At 50.5% G+C, this 9,973-nt stretch overlaps 1 protein-coding gene across 1 annotated transcript in view; it reads right to left on the bottom strand.

Moving 5' to 3' along the window:
- The window catches only part of DUSP4 (dual specificity phosphatase 4), a 23,663-nt gene extending 15,522 nt beyond the window's left edge, over window positions 1-8,141 (bottom strand). Inside the window, exon 1 of the mRNA XM_017736769.1 lies at window positions 8,059-8,141. The gene's annotated coding sequence lies outside the window, so the exon portion shown is untranslated. The remainder of the gene's footprint in view (window positions 1-8,058) is intronic.
- Window positions 8,142-9,973: the final 1,832 nt, after the last annotated feature.

Genomic DNA, 9,973 nt, shown 5'->3' with positions numbered 1-9,973 from the left:
TGGGTGAGAGGAAAGATGGACAAAGGAAATGAAGTGTGGAGAAGGAAGGGGTGCAGACAGTGCGGTCCCACAGGCTCTCCAAAGGGCAGAGCAATGGTGACAAAGTGCACAAAAGAGGAAGCAAAAGAAAAAATGGGGAACCGCCAGCCCTCCACTGGGCATCCTCTGGGGAAGACATGCAAGACCAAGTCCCCAGCGTGAGTTACGCAGCAATGTGTGGCCAGCTGGTGGCTAGGGGTGTCACAGCTGCCTGCTCCAGTACTGTGCCACCTCCGGAAGACTTCTTGGGGGACACCGCCCTTGCTATACCACAAACCTGAACCCCCTTTGGCTGGTGTTGATCCCACACGCCTTGTTGCAAGGGGAGAGCAGTGGTCTGTAATCACAGGGACTCCTGGGGATGGCCACCTCCTTCCCAGTATTTGTTAGGCTTCCTCATGCAGAGAAAGGACCTGGCACCCCTTCTGGGAGACACAGCCCCAGCTGCTGCCTTTGCAGCATCCTACGATCTTCTGAGCATCCTTGGGGCTCTCCTGAATAGAGGAACACCCAGCTGGTGGGCCTGGCCCAGGTCTGAATACACTGCTTGGAGAAGTTAATCTGAACTATGCTTTCAGATGTTGCCATGAAAAGATGGCCAGACACTTTTTAAGAGAAGTAGCCTTGAGACTATCCCAATGGAAATAGGAATTTTTGTGAGGGAGGGATGGGCCCATCTGCCAGCATCAGCGATGCCATCAGGAAGCTTTGAAGATGGGAAACTGAGACAATTTTCCCAGAAGCAAGGACCTCAACAAGGTTACCACCACATTAAGGGAATCTCATTGATCAGGATTAGTGCCTGGGGTCTCCTGCTGAGGTAAAAGCCAAAGGTGCAATTGTAACCCATGGCAGTCCATGCAGCCCCCTTGCACCATGTGGTGGTTTCAGTTCCACCCAAACTCCTCCTGGGCTGACTTGTGTCATGTAAGCCAGAAGAGGAAAGGAAAATTTCCAATAGGAGGGTTTTTCAGAGTTGTCCCTTGTGTTTGTTTGGCCTTGTAAAAACTCACTTTTATCTGCAAGGAAAGTTTCTGTAAATTTGGCCACAGAACTACCTTGCAGAAAAATTTTGAGGGCCACAATGGCATCTCTCCTGCAGATGTCCAGGGCCAAGGGAAAACCTGTCTGGCTTCCCTTCCCTGTACTTGGAGAGCAAATTGCCAGGGATATGCTTTTACTTCCTTACATGAGGGCTGGCCTCCCTCCTTCTGTGTGCTTGGAAAAATCTGCACAGATCTCAGGACAAAGCTGAGCTTTCTAATTCTCATCAAATCTGTTGTGATTATTTTCCTCTTTTCTTCCCTGTGTTTCACATGTCCCTGTCAGCTTTGCTGCCCTGTCCTTCTGTCAGGACATTTTTTATACCACTCATTCTCTTTTACTGAATTTTCTCAATTGAGCCTGTTGGAAGAAAAACAGCTATGCCAAAGCATTAGGGACTGTAAAGAGCTTGGAAACACCAAAACCATAAGGGCAGAGCATCCTTCTCCCCAGCAAGGTGCAAGCAGGGCATGCAGCAAGCACTGACATGCACGTGCCCGTTGTGTCAGGGTCTCATGGGGAAAGGGACTGGGATGAACAAGTAGTTGGAATTGTACACACAACTTTTTGCCCCGCTCTTACCAAGTGCTATTTTGGGGCACATACGTGCTAAGCATTGCCGGCGCCTGTTGCATGGGGGGCAAAGGCACGCTTAGTCGGCATGGATTGGTTTTGCATTAGTCCATTTCCTTTTCCCTGACACAGGAGAAATTTGTCTTGCAGTAGTGTTGTTTCCTACCCACTTGGAAAGGAAGAAGTGGGTGGTGGCCACATCCCCTTCCCTGAAGGCCGTCCCTGGTGCAGGGGGCCCTGGGCTGTAGGAGGGGGAGCAGAGGGGCCCAATTCCTCATGGCATCCGCTCAAAGCGTGTCAGACTCAGCTTTTAATCTGCCATCACACAGCCAAGGGTCAGCCCTGTCTGCCACACACCCTCTTCATCCTCATCTGACTGTCACAGCAGCACAAATTGCTCCTCACTGCCCAGCAATGCTGGCTGCAGACCTGCCCCCCCCAGCATCTCTTCCTTAGTATGAAATCCCTGGCAGGCAAAATGTCCTCTTTGTCCCTTTCTCCCCCAGAAGCTATGCCATCCTGCATTGTTCATTGCTCAGTGGGAAGTTTCCGGGCATGACTGCAGGCACCAGCAGGGAGGTTGTATAGCTGCTGTGGCCACTGGCCATGAGACACAAAGTCCCAGCAGGGAAGGCCGGCCAGGCTCAAGACTGACCGCTGCTTGCTCAATGTAATGAGCAAATATTGTTAACAAGCAGCTGTAATCTCCTGGCTTTGTGGGCACTCCCCCCGCTGTTCCACACACGGAGGTGATGTCAGGGTGTCGGGGAAGACACGTCCCTCAGTGACACCCTGTGTGCTTTCTCCCCAGGATCAGCAGAGATGTTCTCCAGAGCCACACCAGCCAGCAGCTCCTTTCCACCTTCCCTTGGTCCTGCAACCTCTGGGCCAGCATGTCATGGTGAGGGGATGCATCTGTTTGAGCCCAGACACCCACCCACCCACCCAGGCCAATTGAATGCCCCTCTCACTCAAGTGTGGGGTAGGGGGGAAGGGGGCAAACCCTTCAACTCAAACAGATATTCAGCCTTGCTGGCATATTTAGGCCATAGATGCTCCCTCTGAGGGACAGTGCTCTTTAGCATTAAGGGCTGACTCCAGCATTATCATTTTGTTGACGGAAGAGATGTTAGGATTAGGGGCAGAGAAAAGAAAGGGTTGGAAACGTGCTCCATTTCCTAGAGACGGCTGCTTTTTTCTCCTCCCAAATTGCCCAGTCAACCACAAGATGAGTCACTGGTCTCCCGCATTTCCACCTGACCCACTTTTGGCTTGTCAGGGCTGACTGCAGAGCTTTTGTTTCTGGGATGCACATATGCGCAGCCATGGAACTGTGATGCTTTGGGCTTCTCCTGTGTGAAATAACATGGAAGCAAGGAAGCTTTTCAGCCCTGGGCTTCCCTTGAAGGCACAAAATTATGACCATCCCAGGCCACTATCATCCAGGCTCCGCTAGGCAGGTCCTGGGGGCCTTGCCTGAGCTCTGCAGGGAGCTTTGATTCCTAGCAGCTCCGAGCTGAGCCTGGAGGTCTGGGGCTGTGAAGCCGTTATCCCATAGTTAGGTTTCCCTCTGGGAGAAGCTGAAAGGAATAAACAGCAGATGGGACAGCTTGTTCTGCTTGCCTGCTAATGGGTTTCACTAGGCTGCTCCCAATTTCATGCTCCTGTCTGTGAAAAGGTACTACCATGAGTCAGGACACTCACACAGCCCAAAATAAAAGCACCTCAGACGTGCTCAGGTAGCTCTGTCCACCAGGTTGCTGTTTGCCCCCTCAGTGCTGTGCCTGGCATGGACCTCTCCTTTTCCAAAGCCAGGAGCAGTACTGTGTCGAACCACAGTTGAATTGGAGAGATGAGAAACACAGATTAGTGGCAGAAAGCAGAAATGGCATCCCAGGCACAGGAACAGCCCTGGGCAGCAGTATAAATAGTCACATGCTCCATTTTGTGCATGGTGGTTGTCATTTTTTTCCACCACCCAAGGGAAATTCCCAGGGGTGAAATGTCCATCCCAATTGTATTTTCCATGTCCAACTCATTGTACTTCCTCAGCCTTCACATCTTGAAGGATGTTGCAGGGGACTTGCCTTGCAACCGGATCATGTCTTGCTTTCACCTCCATTTGCTGGCCAAAGGAACGGCTTGTTCCTCTGTCCTGAACTATATTTGTGTGCCTGTCTCTCTCTGGCTCCTAGTGCAGAACCTCTGTGGCTGCTTGAAAGGGCCCCTGCCCAGCCTCTGGCACCTGCAGCCAGTCCCCGGCTTACTTGACTCTCATCAAGCTTTGTTGCAGTGTTTTAGGATCCCAGATTCAGCTGTCTCAACACTTCTAGCAAGTGGATATGGCCCTCATGGCTCAGGTGCAGGGCAGCAAAAACATCCAAGCCTACCCACAGGGCATGGTGGGATCTCAGAAAAAATCCACTAAGAGGGGCAGCAAAGGGGAAGGTTGTGCTTATTTGGCTGCTAAAGGTACAAGGAATAGTCCTTCTACCTCAGGGCTACAAAAGCCCCATTTGACAGTACCTATCCCACACACGGCAACATCCAGATCATCCCAGACCCAATTTGAGCGCTGCTTGTTCTGAATGGAGGACATTTAGTGTTAGACTGACAAACCTTCCTTAGCCAGCTGCTGACAGCTGTAGGAGGTCCATGTCCATGCACCATCTGTTGTGTACCCCAAAGATGCTCACAACCCCCCTACAACAGGGCAGCCATAAAGTGGCACCTTCTTTTGGCTGTCCCCCACCCCTGGCAAACCCTGAGAGCAATGGAGCCAGGCTGTAAAATGTGGGAGAATGAACCCACACATCTCAGCGAGCGGCTTCCCAGGCATCTGACCACAGCGAGGGCTGAGGGCTGGGTGCTGATGAAATGGCCTGTTTATGTTTTCAGTGCACATGGCACTAATTACTGGTGTCTGTGCTCTAATCCATGCTCTGCGGGCAAGCCAGGAGGTGAGGCTGGGCACACCTGCCTGGTGTGTGGGACCCAGCCCTGGCAGGGTCCGACAGGGTGGTGAGGTGCCCGTGCTCCACGTGTGTAAGGCACTGACCTCTGCGTAGGTCCTGGTCATGTCCACCATCCTGTGCAGCAAAGTCATGCTGCCCAGCATGAAACCACCCAGAGCTACCCTGAAAGTCATGCCAGGCCCCATCTCCCAGATTCTGGAAGGATTTGGGATGCCAGGGGTTTGCCTGTGCTGGAAATGTGCTGATGAAGGCAGGGCTGTGGCTAAACCCGTGCCGGAGTTAGCTGCACCCTGGCTCCCATCAGAAGAGGTGGCTCCCTTGGCCAAGGTACACTCCTCCACAAATGCTTACAATATTTGGCACTGGCTAAGTCCCTGACTCTCTGCGCCAAGATTTTGGGTGGTGTGACAGCTATTCGTTACACCCTGGGAAAGTGTAGACTAGAGACTGCATTTGTTTGGAAATCAGGGGTTGTTTATTCAACTCTTCCCATGATCATCTCTGACAAATGAGGAGCTGTTTCATGAGGTTTTTTCTCCTCTTTTTTAAGGGGAACAACAACTTTCGACATGACATTTCTCAAATGCCAAATTTCTCAACCTAGTACCTATGACACTTGCAGCCTCATAAACCAAAAGGAATGTTCTTTTCATCCCCTTCCCTCTGCTCCCAAGATCAGCTTGTGTTAAAGTCCGATCACATCCATTCTATTAAGTTTCTTTTTGTTCCAGAGCAGGGCACACAGACTGCTGACCATGTTTCCTTCCCAGCCACAGCCTAACACCGTGCCCCATTGCTGAAGTCCACAGCTGGGAAACTCCTTCCCAGGTGACTTGCAAGGATAAAACCCATTCCTTGTTTCAGGATCTGAAAGTATGTAGCAAAGCGTTTGCAGGAGGTGCAGATGTGCCCAGGGTCACTGACATACAAGCCACTGCACTCAGCCAGGTCTGGGAGCATTAATGAAACTGACCTGGATTTACACTGGCACAGCAGAACAAAATTTCGGCTTTGATTAAAAAAGAAAGAAATCAAGGAAATCCCACATAAATATTATAGGTTTCCAAGGAAGATGATGGTTTTTCACTGGTGAGACATAAAAAATTGTACTGAAAGTCAATTAAGTGAGCAAGTCGTATGGTTTTCTCCAGGCTTCAATTTGGGAATCACATCAATTCCTTAAATCTCCCTTTGGAAATGACTTTAGCTCCACTGTTAAATAACATTACTGGAATTGCAATGAGAAGAAATCAGTGGAATTCACTGATATATGGACCTGCCAGAAGAGAATGGGGTTCATCTGAAAATGTGGTCATAATTCTTCTCTTTGCATTATTTCCCTGCTTCCGGCACTTTCCTGCTTCTCCCATTGTACATTAGCAGTCCAGGCTGAAACCCCCAGCTCAGCTCAGCCCAGCCCCCTCGGCTGCAGCAGGAGTGGGGTGTCTCCACACAGACAAGTCAAAGGGACACCCAAGAGGGGACTGAGCAAAATTTGTGCTGAAGTCAACTCCTGGGGCTCTTCTCAGTCCATAGAGCATAGTGTCGAATACCCAGCATGTCCTTAGCACAGGCTCCAGCCCCCAGACCCTGGAGTGCACCCTGCCTGCCAGTGTCTCAGCTCACTCCACTCACCCCATCCTTGGGATGATGCCTGCAACACCCAGCCATTACTCATTTTTGGCAAGTAATTTAGCAGCCCCTGGTTGCTCGTAGTGCAGCGAACATCCTGTGAGTGCCAGAGGCGAGGGGGAGACCACAGGATGTGAAGTGCAGAGCTTATCAGAAATGCCCCCACAGGAAACACAGTGATGAATATAGAAACCTGATCAAACCACAGCCGGAAATGGGCTGCTGAAGGCTCGGGGAGATGCTGAGCTCTCCTGTGACCTGCCAAATAGCTGTCTGCTTCCTTCCAACAAAATTAAAGGAGGGGTAACGTTATCTGAGCAGGAAAGTTGAACACACATGGGAAGAAGGTGTCCAGCCCAGTAGTGGGTACCTGCTTTTGCTGGACCCTGCTGAATTTTAACCCTCCCTCATACACCAGCCAACTGTGCTTCTTCTTCAGCTGCTGGGTTGGATCCCCAAAGTGGGAGGCTGTGAGTACACCTCCAGGGCTGGCCCCAGCCCCAAGGTGCTGCACCCCACTCCCACCCATCTCCCACAGCCCGTGCAGCCACGTGCCTGGGGCAGGACCCACTCGTGTTTGGCAGGGATGTTTGGAGCCGGTTCTGCCCCACAGTGGGTGTCAGCTGGTGACCTTCCAAGGCCAGTGCCTCGACAGACTCCAGCAGGTGCATTGCTTATGGCTGAAACACAAAGAGTGGGACTGCCTGCAGGAATAACAGCCTCAGCTGGACGGCTGGAGGGTCCCGCTACCATGCCCCTGCTCACTGAGTCTCTGCGTGACTCCAAAAGTGGGATCTCCATCACAGCATCTTCAGTCTCAGCAGTTGCCACTGAACCAATCCATCTCATTCTCCCTGGGAGCCCTGGACTAGAAAGCAAAAGAGGAAAGAGACATCCTGGCAGTTGGGGCTCACAGGAGTCCATAACATGTCGCTTAAAATGTTCCCCCTCCCTGGGGATAGTCTGTTGGTGTTGAAATTCATTTGCACTAGCTATTTTAAGTGCTGGCCTCTTTCTCCAAAATGCCCTGGAGCTGGAAAGCTTCTTGAGTTACCTCATGCACTGCTCCTCTCTGGCTCATGCCAGTTCCTAATACTTTCTGCCTCTCCAGTAAAACAAACAGGTTTTGCCTGCAGATCCCAACTTATCCATTGCATGACACACAAACAGGTTGGCATTTGTCTTGCTTGCAGTGTTGTCTCTGCTTCAGCCATGGAGAGCCATGTAGTGAGCTCCCCCACTTATTCACCTGGGCCTGGTAATTAATCAGCTAGCAAGGGCAATGGTTAAATGGCACTCAGTACCATACACAGGCACATAATGGCACAATTAAATCTCCTGAATAGATGTCAAATTACTTCCTTAAGGTAGCTGCTAAGCTCAGGCAGTTCAGAGAGTATTTAATACCAGATGCTAATGGGCTACGCTCAAATATAAGCCTGGGTTAATTAAATCGTGCCGTATCAATCACGAACGAGCACAGCATAGTTGGCATTTCCAGTTTATTGTTAATATGTGACCCCCAATAGGCCCAGAATTAATCAGTACAACCAATTATTCTGCCTCTGCCAGTGACACCAGTGCTCACCGGGTCCCCTCATGGCAGGCACAGACCAAACACAGGCTGCCTGGTCAGCAGGTGCTGCTTCTCTGTCCGGGAAAAGCAGAGTGTGGGGGTGACAGAGACCTGCAGGGACTGCCCTCAGCTCAGCCACTGACACGTGGGGGGACCTAGAGCATGCTCTGGAGACAGGCACTTTTGCAGCGGGGAGGGGCTGGAGGGAGCCTATCTCACCTGGGGGAGCAACAGGGGATGAGGGCGACCCAGGGAATGCAGCAGAGATGGGCAAAGTCTGTGTTCTGCCAGAGGATTTGAAGCCACGTGTCAGCAGGCCTTTCTACACGTTTATTTCCCCATCTGTAATAAAAGAAGTAAAATAGCACTTAGTTGCCTCACAGGGTGTGTAAGCTGTACTTAATTGATATGTGCGACCGATTTAAAGGTTCTGGGAACAGGGGAGAATGGAGAGGAGCTAAATGGTGCTCCTGCTCCTGCTGTGTCCTTGTGTACTGCACTCTTCAAAGGGTGAAATGTCCCATGTCACCACTTCCTTTTAGCAGTAACCCCCATTTTGAAGCCAGGTAGAGACAACCTGCCCTGTCTTGTCTTGAAACATGAGATCTCTTTGTAACCTTGACACATTGATCATCAACATGCAAGGGTCTGTCCTGACCCAGGGAGACAGGTGTGCTTTTTGAATGCAGAAAAACACTGCAAGCTAAACTGTGTTTCAAAACAATGCACCTCAAGGCACCAGAGCAGTGGGTTGGAGATGAAGCAAGAGAAAGTTGGAGGGAACCTAGGCTTATATAGTGCTGCAGCTCTCTGCTCTGCACTGCTGTCAGGAGACAGTACAAATATATCACCATTCCTGGGATGTGGCTTTTAGTTTCCTTTGCACTGCTGCATTGGTAATGTTACTCAAGAGTCATTTAAAATACAAAATAAGCACTTTTTTCTAGGTGTCATGGTATTCAGCCTGTTTCCTATCACTGTCTTAGGCTGCACTCCAAAGTGTGTTAGGACACCCTCTTTTTCCATGTGCTCCATCTCCCTGCCTCTCTGGATGATATGGAAGTTTAATTTTCCTTTGATTTTGCCTCATCCTGGCCTCCAGCAGCACCAAGACCTCCCAGCACAGGTTGTCTAAGCCACCAGAGTTGCTGGCTGCAGGCATCCCTTCACAAGGCATTCCCTGAACATGCCAGCACTGGGTCTATATGCAGCAGACCAGGCTCTGGTGTGCCTGTATGACCAGGTAAGTTGTGCACAGAGATGTGTACACAGGGACTAAACAGAGCTTTCGGGGGTCCTTGCTGCCACGGCTGTTCCTGCCCAAGGGAAAATACTTGTAGTGATAGACATCACTGGTGTGACAGTCACTGGAATAGTCTCATTGGGATGATGGCAGAGCTGCTCTGTGGGCTGGATGAAGTAACGACCATAAAAGAATCGTGTAACAAGATAATGGGGCAAATGAACCAGGATTGCATCTGCCAGCTCCTTATGCAGCATGGAGCCACACAGTGACACATGGCTCCTCACAGAGCAGCTGTGAACCTCAGAAGAAAGACAGAAGAAGACAAAAGAAAGGGAAGGTGATGAAGAAAATTAAAATCAGCTGATTCAATTTAGAGCCATGCACAGGCAGAGTCAGTCCCTGCCACAGCATTGACTCGAAGATGAATAAGTGAAGGGACAGGGCTCCTGCCAATGCTCTCTTGCACCCAGACACTCATCAGACTCAGGCAGGACACTCTTTTCACACATACGCAGGTAATTAATTCAGACCTCTGGAAAAAGTCACTGGAGAATTCCTGCTCACTTAATTAAAGACAATAAAATGCTTAGCCATGTCTAGAGGTGTGCAGGCACTGGTAAAGGCCCTGCAAGATAGAGCCCTCTCAGTCCTGTGAACTGTTGGTATAGGAGTCAATTCATCTCCGATTTTATGCTTCCTTCCCTTCAAACCCTGGGGTGTGCTATCCCTCTGCACCCTAGGATGGAAAACACAGCATGGGAAGAGATCTCAAGGCAGTACCCAGAAATTAGTGACCTCTAGGCTGCTGTTGTCTCCTAGGGCAGCAACGCACAGGTAGTTCACCCTGTTGTCTCAGGAAACCAGCAAAGCTCCATCTGTGGACATGGG

Source organism: Corvus brachyrhynchos, unplaced genomic scaffold, assembly GCF_000691975.1.
Source record: "Corvus brachyrhynchos isolate BGI_N302 unplaced genomic scaffold, ASM69197v1 scaffold175, whole genome shotgun sequence".
Classification (NCBI taxonomy): domain Eukaryota; kingdom Metazoa; phylum Chordata; class Aves; order Passeriformes; family Corvidae; genus Corvus; species Corvus brachyrhynchos.
This window is presented reverse-complemented; position numbering and strand designations above follow the sequence as displayed.